The 27807-nt window shown below is 45.8% G+C and overlaps 1 long non-coding RNA gene across 2 annotated transcripts; it reads right to left on the reverse strand.

Moving 5' to 3' along the window:
* Nucleotides 1-309: 309 nt before the first annotated feature.
* Nucleotides 310-27807, reverse strand: LOC140482810 (uncharacterized). 2 transcript variants are annotated; one of them, XR_011961795.1, is made up of 3 exons: nt 27567-27807; nt 2435-2500; nt 310-378 (listed from the first exon to the last, which is right to left on the reverse strand). It is a non-coding gene; the product is annotated as an uncharacterized lncRNA (long non-coding RNA). The 2 variants fall into 2 exon arrangements; XR_011961796.1 differs by lacking the exon at nt 27567-27807 and adding an exon at nt 18987-19135.

Genomic DNA, 27807 nt, shown 5'->3' on the forward strand with positions numbered 1-27807 from the left:
GGCTGTTATTACACTGATGGATGGACTCTCTCACCTCAACTAACACTGATCTTGCTAATGTCGTTCTTGCCAAGTGCATGCCCTGTGCAGTGTAACCTGTATGCCTCTGTCTAAGTCTTTCTGATCTGTACATCCTTCCTCACTGTGATCTGCCTGCACTGCTCGTAAACAAAGCTTTTCACTGTACTTCGGTACACGTCACAACAAGGAAATCAATCAACCAAGGAGGGCAGGCAGCAACTGCCACCCACTCCAGAGATGTGTTTTCAAAGGTTGAAACAGGTTGATTTAAAATCTCTCCACACTCACCATGTCCAATGTATTGGCAACAGAAAGCAAGTGCCTCACTGTAGCATCTCTACTCCCATGTTTCTCGAACTGAAAAGAAAACAAATGCTCGTTGATCATTCAATCACAAATTTCACTATTCCATACCTGATCCCAGCCACAAAATCCTTCCATACTAAAGAGTTCCTTTGCACAGCAGAGTAGGAATTCCGCCTCACCTTTGTCTTCAATGGGCGACCCCCTTCTGCTGAGGTGATACCTTCGTGTCCTCGGATCACCCACAGGGGGAACAGCCTGGGGGAACAGCCTTTCCAAGTGACTCTGTTAAGTTCCTGAGAAGCTGGTCTCTTTCAATAAGGTCACTTCTCCATTATTTAAATCTCACCCTCTCAGGAGAAATCTCACCCTCTCAGGAGAGAATCTCACCCTCTCAGGAGAGAATCTCACCCTCTCAGGGGAGAATCTCACCCTCTCAGGAGAGATCTCACCCTCTCAGGAGAAATCTCACCCTCTCAGGAGAAATCTCACCCTCTCAGGAGAGAATCTCACCCTCTCAGGAGAGATCTCACCCTCTCAGGAGAAATCTCACCCTCTCAGGAGAAATCTCACCCTCTCAGGAGAGAATCTCACCCTCTCAGGAGAGAATCTCACCCTCTCAGGAGAAATCTCACCCTCTCAGGAGAAATCTCACCCTCTCAGGAGAGAATCCCTCCACGTAACTCCAGGTGATGAAATAGCTGGAGGCACTGATTCTGCAAAGGTTAAAGGTCCTGACAACATACCAGCAATCGGACTGAAGGCCTATGCTCCAGAACCTGCTGCTCCCTGAGCCAAGCTACTGCAGTACAGTTACAACACTGGCATCGACCCAACAATGTAGACAGTTATCCTAGTCTACCCTGTACAGAAAAAGCACCCCATCAGCCTACTCTCGATCATCAGTAAGGTGATGGAAGGGGTCAGTAACAGAGCTATCAAGCAGCACCTGCTCAGCAATAACCTGCTCAGTGACACCCAGTTTGGGTTCCCCCAGGGTCACTCAGCTCCTGACCTCATTACTGCCTTGGGTCAAACATGGACAAAAGAGCTGGATTCCAGAGGGGAGGGGAGGGGAGGGGAGGGGAGGGGAGGGGAGGGGGACAGCCCTGACATCAAGGCTGCATTCAACCGAGTGTGGCATCAAGGAGCCTGGACAAAACTGGGTATCAGGGGCAAACTCTCCTCTGGTTAGAGTCATACCTGACATATAGGAAGATGATTGTGGTTATGGAAGGTCAGTCATCTCAGCTCCAGGACATCTCTGCAGGAGTCCCTCAGGGTAGTGTCTGAGGCCCAACCATCTTCAGCTGCTTCATCAATGACCATCCCTTCATCATAAGGTTAGAAATGGGGATGTTCGCCAATGATTGCACAGTGTTCATCACCATTCACGACTCCTCAGATACTGAAGCAGTTCATGTTCAGATGCAAAGATTTGAACAATGGGCTGAGAAGTGGCAAGTACCATTCATACCACACCAATGCCAGACAATACCCATCACCAAAAAGAGACAATTTAAACACCATCTCTTTACATTCAATGGTGTTACCATCACTGAATTCCCGTTCTATCAATTTCCTGGAGGTTACCATTGACCAGAAACTCAACTGGACTGCAATATTAACACAGAATATAACAGTGAGGAACTCCCCTCCTGACTCCTCAAAGTCTGTCCACCATCTCCATCACATCCACAAACATCCCCTCCCACCCCCACCGACGCTCAGTAGCAGCAGTGTGTACTGTCTACAAGATGCACTGCAGAGATTCACCAAAGATCCTCAGACAGCACCTTCCAAACCCATGACCACTTCCATCTAGAAGGACAAGGGCAGCAGATACATGGGAACACCACCCCCTTCAAGTTCGCCTCTGAGCCCCTCACCATCCTGACTTGGAAATATATTGCCATTCCCTCACTGTCATTGGGTCACAATCCTGGAATTCCCTCCCTCAGGGCATTGTGGGTCAACCCACAGCACATGGACTGCAGTGGGTCAAGAAGGCAGCTCACCCCCACCTTCTCACTGAGGAACGGGGTAATAAATACTGGGCCCAGTCAGCAACACCTCCAACTTGTAAATACATTTTTTAAAAAAAACTTACCAAGCTGTTGTCTGCCACAAACACCACCTTAAGATATTTTGTCTCTGTCAGCACATCCCTCTTAACCTGGAAAAAAAAAGAATCTCTCAGTCAGTTTGAGATGAAACTGTCCAGCTGGTTCTCACTGGGAGAAAATTAATCAATCACAGTGGAGAGACGATGGTGAAGAACCACCTTGAATCAATTTTTGGGGAAAACCCCATCTGAGTCACTAATGTCCTTGAGGGAAGGACTCTGCTATCTTTACCGTCTGGCCTATATGTGACTCCAGGCCCACAGCAATGGAGTTGCCTCTTAACTACCCTCTGGGCAATTAGGGATGGGCAATAAATGCTGGCCTAGCCAGTGATACCCACATCACATGAATAAATCAAGGATTTTATTCAGCCCTGTCGAATAATTACAGATTTCAGCTCTTCAAATAAAAAATAATTTTAATGATAATAAAACAGTAAATGCTGGAGAAATGAGCAGGTTTGTAAAGAGAGAAACAGAATTAACACTTTGAATGAACAGCTCCATGTCAGTCCTGATGAGATGTCACTGGATTCAGAACGTTTACCCTGTTTCTCTTGCCACGGATTCTGCCAGACCTGCTGAATTTCAAAAGTACTTTGATTTCCATACTCCACAGATCTTTGCTTTATTTTGGAAAGGGAAGTTCATAACTGGTTCCTCCCTCCTTCTTCTTCCTCTCTCCTCTTAAAACCCGCTTCCTAACCTTTTCTTCCCATTCCAGCTCCCTCTCCTTCCTCCTTGCTATCTGCTTCTGTCATAGAGTCAGAGAGATGTACATCACAGAAACAGACCCTTCGGTCCAACCTGTCCACGCCGACCAGATATCCCAACTCAATCTAATCCCACCTGCCAGCACCCGGCCCATATCCCTCCAAACCCTTCCTATTCATATACCCATCCAAATGCCTCTTAAATGTTGCAATTGTACCAGCCTCACCACTTCCTCTGGCAGCTCATTCCACACTTGTACCACTCTCTGTGTGAAAAAGTTGCCCCTTAGGTCTCTTTTATATCTTTCCCCTCTCACCCTAAACCTATGCCCTCTAGCTTTGGACTCCCCCACCCCAGGGAAAAGACTTTGTCTATTTATCCTATCCATGCCCCTCATAATTTTGTAAACCTCTATAAGGTCACCCCCTCATCCTCCAATGTTCCAGGGAAAACAGCCCCAGCCTGTTCAGCCTCTCCCTGTAGCTCAGACCCTCCAACCCTGGCAACATCCTTGTAAATCTTTTCTGAACCCTTTCAGGTTTCACAACATCTTTCCGATAGGAAGGAGACCAGAATTGCATGCAATATTCCAACAGTGGCCTAACCAATGTCCTGTACAGCTGCAACATGACCTCCCAACTCCTGTACTCAATACTCTGAGTAAAATAAAGGAAAGCATACCCAATGCCTTCTTCACTATCCTATCTACCTGCAACTCTACTTTAAATGAGCTATGAACCTGCACTCCAAGGTCTCTTTGTTCAGCAACACTCCCTAGGACCTTACCATTAAGTGTGTAAGTCCTGCTAAGATTTGCTTTCCCAAAATGCAGCACCTCACATTTATCTGAATTAAACTCCATCTGCCACTTCTCAGCCCATTGGCCCATCTGGTCCAGATCCTGTTGTAATCTGAGGTAACCCTCTTCGCTGTCCACTACACCTCCAATTTTGGAGTCATCTGCAAACTTACTAACTGTACCTCTTATGCTCACATCCAAATCATTTATGTAAATGACAAAAAGTAGAGGACCCAGCACCGATCTTTGTGGCACTCCACTGGTCACAGGCCTCCAGTCTGATAAACAACCCTCCACCACCACCCTCTGTCTTCTACCTTTGAGCCAGTTCTGTATCCAAATGGCTAGTTCTCCCTGTATTCCAAGAGATCTAATCTTGCTAATCAGTCTCCCATGGGGAACCTTGTCGAACGCCTTACTGAAGTCCATATAGTGGATTAGTGGTGCTGGAAGAGCACAGCAGTTCAGGCAGCATCCAAGGAGCAACAAAATCGACGTTTCGGGAAAAAGCCCTTCATCAGGCTTTTGCCCGAAATGTCAATTTCGCTGCTCCTCGGATGCTGCCTGAACAGCTGTGCTCTTCCAGCACCACTAATCCAGAATCCGGTTTCCAGCATCTGCAGTCATTGTTTTTACCACCTTGAAGTCCATATAGATCACATTGTGGGTGGCACGGTGGCACAGTGGTTAGCACTGCTGCCTCACAGCGCCGGAGACCCGGGTTCAATTCCCGCCTCAGGCGACTGACTGTGTGGAGTTTGCACATTCTCCCTGTGTCTGCGTGGGTTTCCTCCGGGTGCTCCGGTTTCCTCCCACAGTCCAAAGATGTGCAGGTCAGGTGAATTGGCCATGCTAAATTGCCCGTAGTGTTAGGTAAGGGGTCGATGTAGATGTAGGGGTATGGGTGGGTTACGCTTCGGCGGGGCGGTGTGGACTTGTTGGGCCGAAGGGCCTGTTTCCACACTGTAAGTAATCTAATCTAATCTAATCTACTGCTCTGCCCTCATCAATCTTCTTTGTTACTTCTTCAATAAACTGAATCAAGTTTGTGAGACATGATTTCCCACGCACAAAGCCATGTTGACAATCCCTAATCAGTCCTTGCCTTTCCAAATACATGTACATCCTCTCCCTCAGGATTCCCTCCAACAACTTGCCCAACACTGAGGTCAGGCTCACTGGTCTATAGTTTCCTGGCTTGTCCTTACCGCCCTTCTTAAACAGTGGCACCACGTTTGCCAACCTCCAGTCTTCCGGCACCTCACCTGTGACTATCGATGATACAAATATCTCAGCAAGAGGCCCAGCAATCACTTCTCTAGCTTCCCACAGAGTTCTCGGGTACACCTGATCAGGTCCTGGGGATTTATCCACCTTCAACCGTTTCAAGACATCCAGTACTTCCTCCTCTGTAATCTGGACATTTTGCAAGATGTCACCATCTATTTCCCTACAGTCTGTATCTTCCACATCCTTTTCCACAGTAAATACTAATGCAAAATACTCATTTAGTATCTCCCCCATTTTCTGCGGCTCCACACAAAGGCCGCCTTGCTGATCTTTGAGGGGCCGTATTCTCTCCCTAGTTACCCTTTTGTCCTTAATGTATTTGTAAAAACCCTTTGGATTCTCCTTAATTCTATTTGCCAAAGCTATCTCATGTTCCCGTTTGCCCTCCTGATTTCCCTCTTAAGTATACTTCTACTTCCTTTATACTCTTCTAAGGATTCATTCGATCTATCCTGTCCATACCTGACATATGCTTCCTTCTTTTTCTTAACCAAACCCTCAATTTCTTTAGTCATCCAGCATTCCCTATACCTACCAGCCTTCCCTTTCACCCTGACAGGAATATACTTTCTCTGGATTCTTGTTATCTCATTTCTGAAGGCTTCCCATTTTCCAGCCGTCCCTTTACCTGTGAACATCTGCCTCCAATCAGCTTTCGAAAGTTCTTACCTAATACCATCAAAATTGGTCTTTCTCCAATGTAGAACTTCAACTTTTAGATCTGGTCTATCCTTTTCCATCACTATTTTAAACCTAATAGAATTATGGGTCACTGACCCCAAAGTGCTCCCCCACTGACACCTCAGTCACCTGCCCTGCCTTATTTCCCAAGAGTAGGTCAAGTGTTGCACCTTTTCTAGTGGGTAAATCCATATACTGAATCAGAAAATTGTCTCGTACACACTTAAGAAATTCCTCTCCATCTAAACCTTTAACACTATGGCAGTCCCAGTTGATGTTTGGAAAGTTAAAACCCCTGACCATAACCACCCTATTACTCTTACAGATAGCTGAGATCCCCTTACAAGTTTGCTTCTCAATTTCCCTCTGACTATTGGGGGGGGTCTATAATACAATCCCAATAAGGTGATCCTCCCTTTCTTATTTCTCAGTTCCACCCAAATCACTTCCCTGGATGTATTTCCAGGAATATCTTCCCTCAGAACAGCTTATCAAAAATGCCACTCTCCCTCCTCTCTTGTCTCCCTTTCTATCCTTCCTGTAGTATTTGATAAAGTCCCATTTGAGATTAGCATGCAAAATTGAAATACATGGGATTGGAGGTGAGCTGAAGTAGATTGAGAAACGTCTGTCTGTACCTCGGACTACAGAATACCCGAACACAATTGATCTTAACCTCATCCAAACAATACCACAGTCTCGGTAAATGTTGACATCGAACAGGCCTTTCGGCCCTCGATGTTGCGCCGACCTGTGAACTATTCTCAGCCCGTCCCCCTACACGATCCCATTATCATCCATTTGCTTATCCAAGGATTGTTTAAATCTCCCTAATGTGGCTGAGTTAACTACATTGCAGGCAGGGCATTCCACACCCTTACCACTCCCTGAGTAAAGAACCTGCCTCTGACATCTGTCTTAAATCTATCACCCCTCAATTTGCAGCTGTGCCCCCTCATACACGCTGTCGTCATCATCCTAGGAAAAAGACTTTCACTGTCTTCCCTATCTCATCCTCTGATCATCTTGTATGTCTCTATCAAATCCCCTCTTAGTTTCTTCTCTCCAATGAGAACAGACCCAAGTCTCTCAGCCTTTCCTCATAAGACCTTCTCTCCAGACCAGGCAACATCCTGGTAAATCTCCTCTGCACCTTTTCCAATGCTTCCACATTCTTCCTGTAATAGCACGACCAGAACTGTACACAACATTCCAAGTCTGGCTGCACCAGCGTTTTGTATAGTTACAGCATGATATTCCAGCTCCGGAACTCTATCCCCCTACCAATGAAACCTAACACACCATATGCCTTCTTAACAGCACTATCCACCTGGATGGCAACTTTCAGGGATCTATGTACATGAACTCCAAGATCCCTCTGCACATCCACACTACCAAGAATCTTTCCATTGACCCAGTACTCTGCCTTCCTGTTATTCTTCCCAAAGTGCATCACCTCACATTTCGCTGCATTGAACTCCATTTGCCACCTCTCAGCCCAATTCTGCAGTTTATCCAAGTCACCCTGCAACCTGTAACATTCTTCCACACTGACCACTGCTCCACTGACTTTGTCATCTGCAAATTTACTAATCCATCCACCTATGCCTGTGTCTAAGTCATTTATAAAAATGACAAACAGCAGTGGTCCCAAAACAGACCCTTGTTTCACACCACTAGTAACCGGACTCCAGGCTGGATATTTTCCATCAACCACCACTTGCTGCCTTCTTTCAGAAAGCCAGTTTCTAATCCAAACTGCTAAATCACCCTCAATCCCCTGCCTCTGCATTTTCTCCAACAGCCTACCATGTAGAACCTTATCAAAGGCTTTACTGAAGTCCATGTATACCACATCAACTACCCTACCCTCATCTACATGCTTGGTCACCTTCTCAAAAAACTCAATGAGGTTCGTGAGATATGACCTGCCCTTGACGAAACCATAATGACTATCTGAAATCAAATTATTGTTTGCTAGATGATTATAAATCTCTCTAATAATCCTTTCCAAAATGTTTCCTAAAACAGAAGTAAGGCTCACTGGTCTATAATTACCTGGGTCATCTCTATTGCCCTTCTTGAACAAGGGCACTGCATTTGCAATCCTCCAGTCCCCGGTACTAAATCTGTAGACAATGACGACTCAAAGATCAAAGCCAAAGGCTCTGCTATCTCCTCCCGAGCTTCACAGAGAATCCTCGGATAAATCTCATCCGGCCCAGGGGACTTGTCTACTTTCACTCCTTCAAGAATTGATAACACCTGTTCATAACTAACCTCGTTCCTTTCTAGTCTAATATCTTGGACCTCATTTTTCTCCTCTACAATATTCTCCTTTTCCTGAGTGAACACCGATGAGAAATATTCCTTGAGCACCTCTCCGATCTCCACAGGGTCCACACACAGCTTCCCACTTCTGTCTTTGGCCCTATTCCTCCCCTAATCATCCTTTTATTCCTCACATACCTATAGAAAGCTTTAGGGTTCTCCTTTAGTCTATTTGCTAAAGGCTGCTCGTGTCCTCTCTTTGCTTTTCTTAACTCTCTCGTTAAATCCTTCCTCGCTGATCTGTAACTCTCCATCGTCTCATCTGTACCATCTTGCCTCATCATCACATGAGCCTCCTTCTTCTACTGAACAAGAGATGCAATTTCTGTAGTAAACCACGGTTCCCTTACCTTATCACTTCCTCCCTACCTGACAGGGACAGACCTATCAAGGACACACAATATCTGTTCCTGAAACCAGCTCCACATTTCCATTGTCCCCAACCCCTACATTTTGCTACCCCATTCTATGCCTCCTAAGTCCTGCCTAATCACATTATAATTGCCCTTGTCCCATTGATAACTCTTGACCTGTGGCATGTACCTATCCCTTTCCATCACTAAACTAAACGTAACTGAATTATGGTCACTCTCTCCAAACTGCTCACCTACAACTAAATCAAACACCTGGCCTGGTTCATTACCAAGCACCAGATCCAGTGTGGCCTCCCCTCTTGTCGGCCCTTCGACATCCTGTGTCAGGAAACCCTCCTGTACACGTTGGACAAAAACTAATCCATCTGACATACTCGAGCTATAACATTTCCAATCAATGTTGGGGAAGTTAAAGTCCCCCAAAATGACCACCCTGTTCCTTTCACTCCTACCCAGGATAATGTTGCTAATCCTCTCTTCCACCTCCCTGGAACTCTGCGGAGCCCTATAAAAAACTCCAAGCAGTGTGAGCTCTCCTCTCCTGTTTCTAACCTCAGCCCACACTACCTCAGTAGACGAGTCCTTGTCAAAAGTTCCCTCAGCCACCGTTATACTATCCTTGACTAACAAGGCCACACCTCCCCCTCTTTTACCGCTTTGCTTGTTCTTAATGAAAGATCTAAACCCTGGAACCTGCAACATCCATTCCTCACCCTGCTCTATCCATGTCTCCGAAATGGCCACGACATCGAAGTCCCAGGTCCCTATCCATGCTGCAAGCTCATCTACCTTATTTCGGATACTTCTGGTGTTGAAGTAGATAAACGGCTCCATTTTGGAATGGTAGGCAGTGACCAGTGGGGTACCGCAGGGATCAGTGCTGGGACCGCAGCTTTTTACAATATATATTAATGATATAGAAGATGGTATCAGCAATAACATGAGCAAATTGGCTGATGATACAAAGCTGGGTGGCAGGGTGAAATGTGAGGAGGATGTTAGGAGATTACAGGGTGACCTGGACAGGTTAGGTGAGTGGGCAGATGCATGGCAGATGCAGTTTAATGTGGATAAATGTATGGTTATCCACTTTGGTGGCAAGAACAGGAAGGCAGATTACTACCTCAATGGAATCAAGTTAGGTAAAGGGGCAGTACAAAGAGATCTGGGTGTTCTTGTACACCAGTCAATGAAGGTAAGCATGCAGGTACAGCAGGTAGTGAAGAAGGCTAATAGCATGCTGGCCTTCATAACAAGAGGAATTGAGTATAGAAGCAAAGAGGTGCTTCTGCAGCTGTACAGGGCCCTGGTGAGACCACACCTGGAGTACTGTGTGCAGTTCTGGTCTCCAAATTTGAGGAAAGACATCCTGGCTATTGAGGGAGTGCAACGTAGGTTCACAAGGTCAATTCCTGGAATGGCGGGATTACCTTACACTGAAAGACTGGAGCGACTGGGCTCGTATACCCTTGAGTTTAGAAGACTGAGAGGGGATCTGATTGAGACAAAGAAGATTATTAAAGGATTGGACTCTCTGGAGGCAGGAAACATGTTTCCGCTGATGGGTGAGTGCCGAACCAGAGGACACAACTTAAAAATACGGGGTAGACCATTTAGTACAGAGATGAGGAGAAACTTCTTCACCCAGAGAGTGGTGGCTGTGTGGAATGCTCTGCCCCAGAGGGCAGTGGAGGCCCAGTCTCTGGATTCATTTAAGAAAAAGTTGGATAGAGCTCTTAAAGATAGTGGAATCAAGGGTTATGGATATAAGGCAGGAAGAGGATACTGATTAGGAATGATCAGCCATGATCATATTGAATGGTGGTGCAGGTTTGAAGGGCTGAATGGCCTACTCCTGCACCTATTGTCTATTGTCAGTTTGCTATCTGCCAGCACATTCCTGTGACCCTGAAATCCTGTCCCTGTCCTTCCTACTCTCATCCTCCTGTGCACTGCAGGTACACCTCCGGTTCCCATCCCCCTGCTGAGCTAGTTTATACCCACCCAAATAGCACCAGCAAATTTCCCACCCAGGATATTAGTATCCCTCTGGTTCAAGTGAAGACCATCCTGTTTGTACAAGTCCCACCTTCCCCAGAATGAGCCCCAATTATCCATGTACCTGAACCCCTCCCTCCTGCACTATCCCTGCAGCCACGTGTTCAGCTGATATCTCTCCCTGTTCCTCACCTCACTATCACGTGGCACGGGTAACAAATCGAGTTCTAACTCTCAGCTTCCACCCTAGCTCCCTGAAATCCCGCCTTACACCCCGATCCCTCTGTCTACCTATGTCGTTGGTACATACATGGACAATGACTTGAGGCTGGTCACCCTCCCCCTTCAGGATCCCAAAGGCACGATCCGAGACATCACGGACCCTGGCACCTGGGAGGCAACACACCAACCATGAGTCTTGTTCGTTCCCAACAAACCTTCTATCTGAGCCTCTAACTATTGAGTCCCCAATGACTAACACTCTTCTCCTTTCCCTCCTTCCCTTCTGTGCAACAGGGACAGGCTCTGGGCCCCATTGTATCCCCCTCAACAGTATCCAAAACGGTATACATGTTTTTCAGGGGAACGACCACAGGAGATCCTTCCACTGATGGTTTTTCCCTTTTGCACAGTCACCCAACTTTCTTCGTGCCTAGGAGTAACTACTTCCCTGTAACTCCTATCTATCACAGCCTCTGCCTCCTGAATGATCCAAAGTTCATCCAGATCCTGCTCCAGTTCCCTAACACGGTCTTGGAGGAGTGAGAGTTGGGTGCACTTCCTGCAGATGTACTTGGATGGGACACTAATGGTGTCCCTCACCTCAAACATCCTGCAGGAGGAACATTGCTCTCCCTGCACTACCATCCCTGCTAGTCCCCTAGTCACAAAGTGAAAAAGAGACGCTTATTTGATATGTCCCTGGTCTTTGAGGTTCGAGGAGGTGGTTGGGTGGGAGGCCCTACAAAGGTAGGGTGTCGGGTTGAGAAAACACTGACTTATATAGCAGGATGGAAATAAAAATAAGAAGTCCCTCCTCTCCCAGAAACCTCTGCTCTCCGACTTCAGCTTTAAAAGCACAAATCAGTGAGTCACTGCTCCTTGCAGTCCCCTGGTGCCCTTAAAAAGACACTGTGCCCCACCATCCCAGACAAGAGCTGTCAGTCTGCAGCTGCCCTGCACAGTTCCTCACATCGGCCCAGGACATGGCCCTTATTGGTCAAATAAAGATCTTGCCTGGCTCCTTCTCGAGTAGGACATCTACGTATTGATCAAGAAAATTCCTTTATCGGCCAATATCAGACCAGTAGCTAACCAATCAGCAGTCTGTTTCTCATGTAGTACAAATTAGTGCCTCTCTTTGTGGGTATGAACATGGAGACGCTGCTGATGGGGATGGATGATTCAGAGACAGGATGCCTTTTACCTCCAGGCCAACAGAGGACATCATTCTGCTGGAACCACACCAACCTGGACCAGGGTTACCAGAAAGGCCAGTGCAGTCTCAACCATCTGAAGGAATGCACAGAACGTAGGAAGAAGATCAATGACCTTCTCCACTCTGCCAGTGAAGGTGCCACCATCTTCTCGTCGATACCTCACACTCGCTCTATCTCTGCAACGATACCCACCATTTCCTGCAATATCTTCCCCACTCTCTCTTATCCTCATTAACATCTGACCCTGAATAACCCGGAATCTCTTCTGCACAGCCTACTCACCCCCTCAGCACCTCTCCTCACATGCCCCACCAGTAACAGTGTGCCCCCCCCCCCTTGCTCTCCCACACCCACTGACTCTGACCACCCTGAGCAGCTGACTGACCATGTCCAAGTCTCTGGACTGGTATTGTTTACAGTTGGTTACCATAGTGATTAGTCATGGAGACAGATTCACATGGGTCTGCAGATATTCTTCAACATCTAAACATATCTTTTAAAAAAAGAGAGAAAAAATGCTCTCAATACAAACAATAAAACCACGTTTCAGACTGCACCTCAACACTGTCCTTTTACTGTTGGTCAATTCCTGTGAAATTTATCTCTTATCTCAATGAAATTAACAGATTGCTCTCAGCACCTTGTCCTCAGGCTGTAGAGACATTTTCACGATGCTTTTCCAAGTCCACCAGCACTAACATTTCACAATACCTTTCACAAAGGTCTTCATGAGAAAGTGCATGATCCATTGACCACGTGACGCTGATGCAGACTCTTGTCCTCCGCTCACTGCGACAGTCCCGGGATGAGAATCACGTAATAGCGAACAGGAGTTCGCTTTATAAAAGAAGGTTGGCAATTCACAAATCACATTACAGACAAATCATGTTTAATAATCGCATTATCGGAGAACTACCTGTAGACTGCTTGCAGGTAAAAGGACATCTGACAAATGAGAGGCTTTCAAGAGTTCAGGGGCATTATGTTCCAGTTAGAGTGAAGAGTACATGGAACAGTACAGCACAGCACAGTACAGGCCCTTCGGCCCTTGATGTTCTGCCAGCCTTTTATCCTACTCTGAGATCAGACTAACCTACGTACACATCATGTGCCTATCCAAAAGTCACAAAGCTGGTCCCTTTTTTCTAAAAGCTGTTCCTTTTCTCAAGGATACTGTGACCTTAGATTTTTTTCAGGGGGTCATAAATCTCTCCCGGTTCCGAGGTGACTAGTTTGGTACAGATATGAAAAAGGATTTTGAGAGGCTTTTTTGTTTAGATGTGAACAGATGAATCTTCAGTGGTCAGGTTTTGGAAGTGACCTGTATAATGAAAGGGGAGTGGTCAGCTCTCTTGCCGAGCAGTTTAGTTCAGAACTAGTTTGCAGTTCAGCTGTGTGGAAACAGGCTACGGCAGTCTCTCTGTCTGTCTCTGTCTGCCTCCTTCTGCCTTCCGAACTTCAACCTGCAAGTATTGGTTCCATGTTTACTGTTTTTAAGGGGGTTTGCTTATTGGGACTGTTGTGTATAATCGGAACAGTATCATTAAGTCGAGTTTGGATAGACTGAGTTCTGTCGGGATTCTTTATTCTATTCTTTGTGTTTCATTGTGTAATTTTGTGAATAAATTTTTGCCTGTTTTAAAACCTGGAAGTCAACCTAGCTACCTCACTCTGCATAATTTTCACTGGACTCTTACTGAAACAAATTGCAGAACATTTTGGTCTGGGCTGCCTGCTTGAGAATGTTTTGAGTGGTCTGGCCTAGTCCATAACACCCTCACATATCTGACTCTACTCCCACTGCTGACAGTGGTGCTCCCCATCAGCAGCGTCTCCATGTCCATACCCACAAGGAGGGGCACTAATTTGTACTACATGAGAAACAGACTGCTGATTGGTTAGCTACTGGTCTGATATTGGCCGATAAAGAAATTTTCTTTATCAATACATAGATGTTCCTACTTGAGAAGGAGCCAGGCAAGATCTTCATTTGGCCACACACCCCCACTCTCTGTGTAGAGGACCTCCCTCTGACATCTCCCCAAACCTTCCTCCAATCACCTTAAAATTATACCCCCTCATGATAGACATTTCCGCCCTGCCTATCATCATGTACACCGCTATCAAGTCACCTTCATTCTTCTTCGCTCCAATGAGAAACCCTCAGCCTTTCTTCATAAGACACACCCTCCAGTCCAGGCAGCATCCTGGGAAATCTCCTCTACACCCTCCCTAAACCTTCCACATCCTTCCTACAATGAGGTAACCAGAACTGGACACAATATTCCATGTGTGGTCTAACCAGGGCTCTATAGAGCTGCAGCATAACCTCGCGGCTCTTAAACTCAATCCCCCGTTAATGAAAACCAACACACCATACACCTTCTTAACAACACTATCAACTTGGGTGGCAACTCTGAGGGATCTATGGACGTGGACCCCAAGATCCCTCTGTTTCTCTACACTGCCAAGAATCCTGCCTTTAACCCTGTAATCTACATTCAAACTCAACCTTCCAAAGTGAATCACTTCACACTTTTCCAGGTTGAAGTCCATCTGCCACTTCTCAGCCCAGCTCTCCATCCTGTCAATGTCCCGGTGCAACACTTCAACTCCCCCTCCCACTCCACCAAGGACATTCAGGTCCTTGGACTCCTCCATCGCCAGACCATAGCAACACGACGGTTGGAGGAAGAGCACCTCATCTTCCGCCTAGGAACCCTCCAACCACAAGGGATGAACTCAGATTTCTCCAGTTTCCTCATTTCCCCTCCCCCCACCTTGTCTCAGTCCCAACCCTCGAACTCAGCACCACCTTCCTAACCTGGAATCTTCTTCCTAATCTCTCCGCACCCACCCCCACTCCGGCCTATCACCCTCACCTTGACCTCCTTCCACCTATCACATTTCCAATGCCCCTCCCCCAAGTCCCTCCTCCCTACCTTTTATCTTAGCCTGCTGGACACACTTTCCTCATTCCTGAAGAAGGGCTGATGCCCGAAACATCGATTCTCCTGCTCCTTGGATGCTGCCTGACCTGCTGCGCTTTTCCAGCAACACATTTTCAGCTGTAACCTACAACAGTCCTCCACACTATCCACAACTCCACCCACCTTCATGTTATCAGCAAACTCACTAACCCACCCTTCCACTTCCTCATCCAAGTCATTTATCAAGATCACAAAGCACAGAGGTCCCAGAACCCATCCCTGTGGAACCCCACTGGTTACTGAGCTCCAGGCTGAATACCTTCCATCTACTACCACCCGCTGTCTTCTATGGGCCAGCCCATTCTGTATCCAGACAGACTGGTTTCCCTGTATTCTATGCCCCCTTACTTTCTGAATGAGCCTCCCATGAGGAAAGTTACCAAATGCCTTGCTGAAATCCAGAGACACCACATCCACCATTCTACCTTCATCAATGTGTTTTGTCACATCCTCAAAGAATTCAATAAGATTAGTGTGGCTGGTAGGAGTAGGGAACAATGGATGAATCAAGATATTGAGGGTCTTGAAGAGTATTGAAGAGGAAAAGAGAATCTTATTTTAAATATCGACAACTGGTTCAATTAAATCTCGTCAACACAAAAACTATAGGGGCATTCTTACAAAGAAATCAGGAAGGCAAAGATGGGATATGAGAAAGCATTGACAGATAGATAAAGAATAATCCAAACAGATTCTACAAATACGTTAAGAGCAAGAGGGTAATAAGAGAGAGGATAAGGCCTCTTAAAGATCGAGGAAGTCATCTTTGTGTTGAGCCCCAGGGAGATGGTAGAGATATTAAATGAATATTTCACATCAGTTTTCACTGTGGAGAGAGAAATTGAGTCTAGAGAACGCAGGGAAATAAATATTAATGTTTTAAAAACAGTTCACATCACAGAACATTGAACATAGAACCTACAGCACAGTACAGGTCTTTCGGCCCTCGATGTTCTGTTGACCTTTTGTCCTACTCTAAGATGAGACTAACCTACATACCCTTCATTTTACTATCATCCAAGTGGAAGTTCTATTAGTCTTAGAGAATATAAAGGTGGCTAAATCTCCAGGATATGATCTAATATATCCCAGAACATTGTGGGAAAGTAAGGGAGGAAATTGTAAGACCTCATGCAGAGATATTTGCGCAGTGTAATCGTGTGGGTGAGGTGCCTGAAGACTGGAAGATGGTTAATGTTGTATTTTTGCTTAAGAAAGGTTGTAAAGACAAAGCAGGGAACTACAGACTTCAGTTTCAGGTAAATTGTTGGAAGCAATTATAAAAGATCACATTTATGAAAATTTTGAGAGGTAAAAATTTATTTGGGATTGTCAACATGGTTTTGTGCAAGGAAAATCATGTCTCACTAACTTGATTGGTGGTGGCAGAGCAGTAGATGTTATTTATTTGGATTTTAGTAAAGCCTTTGACAAGGTTCCACATGGTAGACTAATTAATAAAGTTAGATTACATGGGATTCAAGGAGGGCAGGCCAACTGGACACAGAATTGGCTGGCTGGCAGGAGACAGGGTAATAATGGGTTCTTTTCAGACTGGAGGCCTGTGACCAGTGGTGTTCCACAGGGATCAGTGCTGGGCCCTCTTTTGTTTCTCATTTATATAAATGAGTTGGATGGGAATATAGAAGGAATGGTTTGTAAGTTTGCTGATGATACCAAAATTGATGACATAGTGGACAGTGACAAATGTTTTCTCAGATTACAAAGGGATCTTGATCAAAGGGGTCAATGGGCTGAAAGATGGCAGATGTAGTTCAATCTGGATAAATCTGGATAAATCAGAGTTATTGTATTTTGATATAACTAACAAGGGTAGGGCCTATACAATTAATGGTAGGACTGGGAGATAGGATGTCAATTTGTGGAACGTTTCTGGGACATAGACACCAACCAACCCCACTACCCTGTGGTCAACCACTCCAACTCCCCCTCCCACTCCCACTCCACCAAGGACATGCAAGTCCTGTGCCTTCTCCACCGCCAAATCCAAACCACCCAACGCCTGGAGGACAAATGCCTTGGGACCCTCCAACCACACAAATTCAATGCCAACTTCATCAGTTTCCTCATCTCCCCTCCTCCCATCACATCCCAGATCCAACCCTCCAACTCAGCACCACCCTCTTAAACTCGGTAAAAACAATGACTGCAGATGTTGGAAACCAGATTCTGGATTAGTGGTGCTGGAAGAGCACAGCAGTTCAGGCAGCATCCGAGGAGCAGGAAAATTGACGTTTCAGGCAAAAGGTCTGCCTGAACTGCTGTGCTCTTCCAGCACCACGAATCCACCTCTTAAACTGTCCCACCTGTCCATCTTCCTTCCCACCATCTGCTCCACCCTCCCCACCGACCTATCACAATCACCCCCCCAACTGCATCCACCTATTGCCTTCCCAGCTACCTCACCCCCACCTCCCCATTTATCTCTCAGCTTTCCACCCCTGAACATTCTTGATGAAGGGTTAATATCCAAAACGTCGATTCTTCTGCTTCTTGGATGCTGTCTGACCTCTGCACTTTTCCAGAACCATACTTTTCAACCTTGGGTACTGTTATTGCCAGACAGACCTCTGGTTCAGGGACATAATTCTTTGAAGTTTGTGTCATATACAGACAGTGTGGTTAAAGAAGTATTGCCCAGTCCTTTGAGTACAGGTGTTGGAATGTCACGTTAAGGTTGTACAGGACATTGGTGAGGCCTTCTCTGGAATAATGTGTCCAGTTCTGGTCATCCAGTTACAAGAAGGATATTATGAAGCTCATGAAGGTTCAGAAGATATTTATGAGGATGTTGCTGGATATGGAAGGTTTGGTTTATAAGGAAAGGCTGAACAGGCGAGAAGTGTTTTCACTGGAGCGTAGGAGGTCAAGGGGAGACCACAGAGAGGTTTATAAACTCTTGAAGGACATAGAAAGGATGAATGGTGAGTGTCTTTTCCCTCGGATGGAGACTTTCAAGACTGGCAGGCTCATCTTTAAGATGAGAGGATAGAACTTTAAAACAGACATGAGAGACAAACTTTATACACAGAGGGTTATTTCTGTGTGGAATGAACTTTCTGAAGCAATGACAGATCGGGCACAATTACAACATTTAAAAGAAACTTGGATAATCACATGAATAGGAAAGGTTTGGATGGACATGGAGCAGGGGCAGGCAGACTGGTTAGATGAAAGATTCTGTTCCATGATGTATGAGTCTATGACTCAAGAACATGCCATGAGGAATGACCTCAGAGCTTTACTGGAAATGTTTAAAAATGGCAAGTTGCATCTGATTAAAGTCAAAAGACATTTGTCCAAAGATTGTCCCTTTTCAACTCAAAAACTCCTGGCAGCCCCTTCTGAATAACAGTCTGGGTGTTCCTGAATTGTGGGAACTGCAGCAGTTGGAGAAGACCGCTCATTGACACCTTGATCACGGCAATTCGAGATGGACCACAAATATTGTCATGAAATTCTTTTCTTTTAAGAGAACATAGTGAAAAATATTCAAATTATTATCAAGTAGAGGGTACATGGCCTGATTAGGCAGAATGTTTGCAAGGGAAAGTACTGCCATATGTTGCTTTGACTCAGTTAGATTAGATTAGATTACTTACAATATGGAAACAGGCCCTTCGGCCCAACAAGTCCACACCGAGCCGCCGAAGCGCAACCCACCCATACCCCTAACTTAACACTATGGGCAATTTAGCATGGCCAATTCACCTGACCTGCACATCTTTGGACTGTGGGAGGAAACCGGAGCACCCGGAGGAAACCCACACAGACACGGGGAGAATGTGCAAACTCCACACAGTCAGTTGCCTGAAGCGGGAATTGAACCCGGGTCTCTGGAGCTGTGAGGCAACAGTGCTAACCACTGTGCCACCGTGCCACCCTATGTTTATCACTTACCCTTGGTTGAGGCAGAAAACGATCAGTGATGGTTAACTCCTGGACAGAATATTTAACTCCACAGTTAGTGGACACTCGAGAGAATTCTTCAGTTCTGTATGCAACATGTCGGCCACTTTCATCGCCCTCAAGAGGTTCAATAATATAAGTTCGATTATTGAAAATGATCAGAGCACTGGAAGAGAGAGAGATACACACAGAGACAGAGACAGAGACAGAAAACACTCAACAATCATTTAATTAATAGAAACCCTGTACCTATAGATTATATACCTCAAGCCCTGCTCAACACATAACGCCCCAGAAAGAGATATAAACTGAGTGTCCTACACCATGATGAATAAACACACCCCAGTAGAGTTACACAGTGAGTGACCCTTATCCTGCTGAATAAACACACCCCAGTACAGTTACACAGTGAGTGACCCTTACCCTGCTGAATAAACACATCCCAGTACAGTTACACAGTGAGTGACCCTCACCCTGCTGAATAAACACACCCCAGTACAGTTACACGGTGAGTGACCCTTACCCTGCTGAATAAACAAATCCGAGGACAGTGACACTGTGAGTGACCCTTACCCTGCTGAATAAACACATCCCAGTACAGTTACACAGTGAGTGACCCTCACCCTGCTGAATAAACACACCCCAGTACAGTTACACGGTGAGTGACCCTTACCCTGCTGAATAAACAAATCCGAGGACAGTGACACTGTGAGTGACCCTTACCCTGCTGAATAAACACATCCCAGTACAGTTACACAGTGAGTGACCCTTACCCTGCTGAATAAACACATCCCAGTACAGTTACACAGTGAGTGACCCTTATCCTGCTGAATAAACACACCCCAGGACAGTGACACTGTGAGTGACCCTTACCCTGCTGAATAAACACATCCCAGTACAGTTACACAGTGAGTGACCCTTATCCTGCTGAATAAACTCATCCCAGTTCAGTTATACAGTGAGTGACCCTCACCCTGCTGAATAAACACACTCCAGTACAGTTACACAGTGTGTGACCCTCACCCTGCTGAATAAACACACCCCAGTACAGTTACACAGTGAGTGACCCTCACACTGCTGAATAAACACATCCCAGTACAGTTACACAGTGTGTGACCCTCACCCTGCTGAATAAACACACCCCAGTACAGTTACACAGTGAGTGACCCTCACCCTACTGAATAAACACATCCCAGTACAGTTTCACAGTGAGTCACCCTTATCCTGCTGAATAAATACATCCCTGTACAGTTACACTGTGAGTGACCCTTATCCTGCTGAATAAACACATCCCAGTACAGTTACACAGTGAGTGACCCTTATCCTGCTGAATAAACACATCCCAGTACAGTTACACCGTGAGTGTCCCTCACCCTGCTGAATAAACACATCCCAGTACAGTTACACAGTGAGTGACAATATCCTGCTGAAGAAACACATCCCAGTAAAGTTACATAGTAAATGACCCTTATCCTGCTGAATAAACACACCCCAGTACAGTTACACAGTGAGTGACCCTCACCCTGCTGAATAAACACATCCCAGTACAGTTACACAGTGAGTAACCCTTATCCTGCTGAATAAACACATCCCAGTACAGTGACACAGTGAGTGACCCTCACCCTGCTGAATAAACACATCCCAGTACAGTTACACAGTGAGTGACACTCGCCCTGCTGAATAAACACATCCCAGTACAGTTACACGGTAAGTGACCCTTACCCTGCTGAATAAACACATCCGAGGACAGTGACACTGTGAGTGACCCTTACCCTGCTGAATAAACACATCCCAGTACAGTTAAACAGTGAGTGACGTTCACCCTGCTGAATACACACTTCCCAGTACAGTTACACAGTGAGTGAGCCTCACCCTACAGAATAAATACATCCCAGTACAGTTACACAGTGAGTGACCCTCACCCTGCTAAATAAACATATCCCAGGACAGTTACACAGTGAGGAACACTTATGCTGCTGAATAAACACATCGCAGTACAGTTACACAGTAAATGGCCCTTATCCTGCTGAATAAACACATCCCAGTACAGTTACACAGTGAGGAACACTTATGCTGCTAAATAAACACATCCCAGTACAGTTACACAGTGAGTGACCCTCACCCTGCTGAATAAACACATCCCAGTATAGTTACACAGTGAGTGACCCTCACCCTGCTGAATAAACACATCCCAGTACTGCTACACAGTGAGTGAGCCTTATCCTGCTGTATCAACACACCCCAGTACAGTGACACAGTGAGTGACCCTTACCCTGCTGAATAAACACACCCCAGTACAGTTACACAGTGAGTGACCCTCACCCTGCTGAATAAACACATCCCAGTACAGTTACACAGTGAGTGACCCTCACCCTGCTGAATAAACACACCCCAGTACAGTGACACAGTGAGTGACCCTTATCCTGCTGAATAAACACATCCCAGGACAGTTACACAGTGAGTGACCCTTACCCTGCTGAATAAACACATCCCAGTACAGTTACAAAGTGAGTGACCCTCACCCTGCTGAATAAACACACCCCAGTACAGTGACACAGTGAGTGACCCTTATCCTGCTGAATAAACACATCCCAGGACAGTTACACAGTGAGTGACCCTTACCCTGCTGAATAAACACATCCCAGTACAGATACAGTGAGTGACCCTCACCCTGCTGAATAAACACATCCCAGGACAGTGACACAGTGAGGGACCCTTATCCTGCTGAATAAACACATCCCAGTACAGTTACACAGTGAGTGACCCCTACAATGCTGAATAAACACACCCCAGTACAGTTACACAGTGAGTGACACTCGCCCTGCTGAATAAACACATCCCAGGAAAGTTAAACAGTCAGTGGCGTTCACCGTGCTGAATACACACTTCCCAGTACCGTTACACAGTCAGTGAGCCTCACCCTACAGAATAAATACATCCCAGTACAGTTACACAGTGAGTGACCCTCACCCTCCTGAACAAAAACAAACCAGTACAGTTTCACAGTGAGTGACCCTTATCCTGCTGAATAAACACATCCCAGTACAGTTACACAGTGAGTGACCCTTATCCTGCTGAATAAACACATCCCAGTGCAGTTACACAGTGAGTTACACTTATCCTGCTGAATAAACACATCCCAGTACAGTTACACAGTGAATGAACCTCACCCTGCTGAATAAACACATCCCAGTACAGTTACACAGTAAATGACGCTTATCCTGCTGAATAAACACATCCGAGGACAGTGACACTGTGAGTGACCCTTACCCTGCTGAATAAACACATCCCAGTACAGTTACACAGTGAGTGACCCTTATCCTGCTGAATAAACCCATCCCAGTACAGTTACACAGTGAGTGACCCTTACCCGGCTGAATAAACAGTCAGTGGCGTTCACCGTGCTGAATACACACTTCCCAGTACCGTTACACAGTCAGTGAGCCTCACCCTACAGAATAAATACATCCCAGTACAGTTTCACAGTGAGTGACCCTTATCCTGCTGAATAAACACATCCCAGGACAGTTACACAGTGAGTGACCCTCACCCTGCTGAATAAACACATCCCAGTACAGATACAGTGAGTGACCCTCACCCTGCTGAATAAACACATCCCAGGACAGTGACACAGTGAGGGACCCTTATCCTGCTGAATAAACACATCCCAGTACAGTTACAGTGAGTGACCCTCACCCTGCTGAATAAACACATCCCAGTACAGTTACACAGTGAGTGACCCTTATCCTGCTGAATAAACAGACCCCAGTACAGTTACACAGTAAGTGACCCTCGTAATGCTGAATAAACACACTTCAGTACAGTTACACAGTGAATGAACCTCACCCTGCTGAATAAACACATCCCAGTACAGTTACACAGTAAATGACGCTTATCCTGCTGAATAAACACATCCGAGGACAGTGACACTGTGAGTGACCCTTACCCTGCTGAATAAACACATCCCAGTACAGTTACAAAGTGAGTGACCCTTACCCTGCTGAATAAACACACCCCAGAACAGTTACACAGTAAATGACCCTTATCCAGCTGAATAAACCCATCCCAGTACAGTTATACAGTGAGTGATCCTTACCCTGCTGAATAAATACACTCCAGTACAGTTACACAGTGAGTGACCCTTACCCTGCTGAATAAACACACCCCAGTACAGTTACACAGTGAGTGACCCTCAACCTGCTGAATAAACACATCCCAGTACAGTTACACAGTGAGGAACACTTATGCTGCTGAATAAACACATCCCAGTACAGTTACAAAGGGAGTGACCCTCACCCTGCTGAATAAACACATCCCAGTACAGTTGCACAGTGAGTGACACTTATCCTGCTGAATAAACACATCTCAGGACAGTGACACAGTGGGTGATCCTTATCCTGCTGAGTAAACACGCCCCAGTACAGTTACACAGTGAGTGACCCTCACCCTGCTGAATAAACACATCCCAGTACAGTTACAAAGTGAGTGACCCTTACCCTGCTGAATAAACACACCCCAGTACAGTTACACAGTAAATGACCCTTATCCTGATGAATAAACACACCCCAGTACAGTTACACAGTGAGTGACCCTCACCCTGCTGAATAAACACATCCCAGTACAGTTACACAGTGAGTGACCCTTATCCTGCTGAATAAACACATCCCAGTACAGTTACACAGTGAGTGACCCTTATCCTGCTGAAGAAACACATCCCAGGACAGTGACACAGTGAGTGATCCTCACCCTGCTGAATAAACACATCCCAGGACAGTTACACAGTGAGTGATCCTCACCAAGCTGAATAAACACATCCCAGTACAGTTACACAGTGAGTGACCCTCACCCTGCTGAATAAACACATCCCAGTACAGTTACACAGTGAGGAACACTTATCCTGCTGAATCAACACATCCCAATACATTTACACTGTGAGTGACCCTTACCCCGCTGAATAAACACATCCCAGTACAGTTACACAGTGAGTGACCCTTACCCTGCTGAAGAAACACATCCCAGGACAGTGACACAGTGAGTGATCCTCACCCTGCTGAATAAACACATCCCAGGACAGTTACACAGTGAGTGATCCTCACCAAGCTGAATAAACACATCCCAGTACAGTTACACAGTGAGTGACCCTCACCCTGCTGAATAAACACATCCCAGTACAGTTACACAGTGAGGAACACTTATCCTGCTGAATCAACACATCCCAATACATTTACACTGTGAGTGACCCTTACCCCGCTGAATAAACACATCCCAGTACAGTTACACAGTGAGTGACCCTTACCCTGCTGAATAAACACATCCCAGTACAGTTACACAGCGAGTGACCCTCACACTGCTGAAAAAACACATCCCAGTACAGTTACACAGTGAGGGACCCTCACCATGCTGAATAAACACATCCCAGGACAGTTGCACAGTGAGTGACACTTATCCTGCTGAATAAACACATCTCAGGACAGTGACACAGTGGGTGATCCTTATCCTGCTGAGTAAACACACCCCAGTACAGTTACACAGTGAGTGACCCTCACCCTGCTGAATAAACACATCCCAGTACAGTTACACAGTGAGTGACCCACACCCTGCTGAATAAACACATCCTAGTACAGTTGTACACCCTGCTGTATAACTGTATAAACACATCCAAGTACAGTTACACAGTTAGTGACCCTGACCTTGCTGAATAAACACATCCCACTACAGTTACACAGTGAGTGACCCTTATCCTGCTGAATAAACACATCCCAGTACAGTTACACAGTGAGTGACCCTCACCCTGCTGTATAACTGTATAAACACATCCAAGTACAGTTACACAGTTAGTGACCCTTACCCTGCTGAATAAACACATCCCACTACAGTTACACAGTGAGTGACCCTTATCCTGCTGAATAAACACATCCCAGTACAGTTACACAGTGAGTGACCCTTATCCTGCTGAATAAACACATCCCAGTGCAGTTACACAGTGAGTGATCCTCACCCTGCTGAATAAACACATCCCAGGACAGTTACACAGTGAGTGATCCTCACCAAGCTGAATAAACACATCCCAGTACAGTTACACAGTGAGTGACCCTCACCCTGCTGAATAAACACATCCCAGTACAGTTACACAGTGAGTGACCCACACCCTGCTGAATAAACACATCCTAGTACAGTTGTACACCTTGCTGTATAACTGTATAAACACATCCAAGTACAGTTACACAGTTAGTGACCCTGACCTTGCTGAATAAACACATCCCACTACAGTTACACAGTGAGTGACCCTTATCCTGCTGAATAAACACATCCCAGTGCAGTTACACAGTGAGTGACCCTTATCCTGCTGAATAAAAACATCCCAGTACAGTTACACAGTAAGTGACCCTCACCCTGCTGAATAAACACAGCGCAGTACAGTTATGCAGTGAGTGACCCATATCCTGCTGAATAAACACATCCCAGGAGAGTTACACAATGAATGAATGACCCTCACCCTGCTGAATAAACACGTCCCAGTACAGTTACACAGTAAGTGACCCTTACCCTGCTGAATAAACACACCCCAGTACAGTTACACAGTAAGTGACCCTTATCCAGCTGAATAAACACACCCCAGTACAGTTGCACAGTGAGTGACCCTCACCCTGCTGAATAAACACATCCCAGTACAGTTACACAGTGAGTGACCCTCACCCTGCTGTATAACTGTATAAACACATCCAAGTACAGTTACACAGTTAGTGACCCTTACCCTGCTGAATAAACACATCCCACTACAGTTACACAGTGAGTGACACTTATCCTGCTGAATAAACACATCCCAGTACAGTTACACAGTGAGTGACCCTTACCCTGCTGAATAAACACATCCCAGTACAGTTACACAGTGAGTGACCCTTACCCTGCTGAATAAACACATCCCAGGACAGTGACACAGTGAGTAATCCTTATCCTGCTGAATAAACACACCCCAGTACAGTGACACAGTGACTGACCCTTATCCTGCTGTATAAACACATCCCAGTACAATTACACAGTGAGTGACCCTTACCCTGCTGTATAAACACATCCCAGTACAGTTACACAGTAAATGACGCTTATCCTGCTGAATGAACACATCCGAGGATAGTGACACTGTGAGTGACCCTTACCCTGCTGAATAAACACATCCCAGTACAGTTACACAGTGAGTGACCCTTACCCTGCTGAATAAACACATCCCAGTACAGTTACACAGTAAATGACCCTTATCCTGCTGAATAAACACACCCCAGCACAGTTACACAGTGAGTTACACTTATCCTGCTGAATAAACATATCCCAGTACAGTTACACAGTGAATGAACCTCACCCTGCTGAATAAACACATCCCAGTACAGTTACACAGTAAATGACGCTTGTCCTGCTGAATAAACACATCCGAGGATAGTGACACTGTGAGTGACCCTTACCCTGCTGAATAAACACATCCCAGTACAGTTACACAGTGAGTGACCCTTACCCTGCTGAATAAACACACTCCAGTACAGTTACACAGTGAGTGACACTCACGCTGCTGAATAAACACATCCCAGTACAGTTACACAGTGAGTGACCCTTACCCTGCTGAATAAACACATCCCAGTACAGTTACACAGTGAGTGACCCTTATCCTGCTGAATATACACATCCCAGTACAGTTACACAGTGAGTGACCCTCACCCTGCTGAATAAACACATCCCAGTACAGTTACACCGTGAGTGACCCTCACCCTGCTGAATAAACACATCCCAGTACAGTTACACAGTGAGTGACCCTCACCCTGCTGTATAACTGTATAAACACATCCAAGTACAGTTACACAGTTAGTGACCCTTATCCTGCTGAATAAACACACCCCAGTACAGTTACACAGTGAGTGACCCTCACCCTGCTGAATAAACACATCCCAGTACAGTGACACAGTGAGTGACCCTTAGCCTGCTGTATAAACACACCCCAGTACAGTTAAACAGTAAGTGACCCTTATCCTGCTGAATAAACACACCCCAGTACAGTTACACAGTAAGTGACCCTCATACTGCTGAATAAACACACTCCAGTACAGTTACACAGTGAGTGACCCTCACAATGCTGAATAAACACACCCCAGTACAGTTACACAGTGAGTGACACTCGCCCTGCTGAATAAACACATCCCAGGAAAGTTAAACAGTCAGTGGCGTTCACCGTGCTGAATACACACTTCCCAGTACCGTTACACAGTGAGTGAGCCTCACCTTACAGAATAAATACATCCCAGTACAGTTACACAGTGAGTGACCCTCACCCTGCTGAACAAACACATACCAGTACAGTTTCACAGTGAGTGACCCTTATCCTGCTGAATAAACACATCCCAGTACAGTTACACAGTGAGTGACCCTTACCCTGCTGAATAAACACATCCCAGTACAGTTACACAGTAAATGACCCTTATCCTGCTGAATAAACACACCCCAGCACAGTTACACAGTGAGTTACACTTATCCTGCATGTAGGGGGTAGTGTAATTTTTAAACGGTTAGCTGCCTTTTAGTCTTTTCTACCTTATAGTAAACACAAGCAGACACTCGAAACTGTTGCCGGACCTCCCCCACGTTTATATGAATGAAACAGTTGTAACAGCTTTCCTCGATAGTTGAGAGGCCGCCCTTAACCACAGTTGGACAACATCATCCATATAAGGGAAGAACGGGAAGCTCAAACACTGATTGGCCAAGTGAATGATAAAAGAATCGCAGGCACCAGAACCCAAATAAGGAAAACAGTTCGGAATCCGAGCACTCG

Source organism: Chiloscyllium punctatum, chromosome 1 (genome assembly GCF_047496795.1).
Source record: "Chiloscyllium punctatum isolate Juve2018m chromosome 1, sChiPun1.3, whole genome shotgun sequence".
Taxonomy (NCBI): Eukaryota; Metazoa; Chordata; class Chondrichthyes; order Orectolobiformes; family Hemiscylliidae; genus Chiloscyllium; species Chiloscyllium punctatum.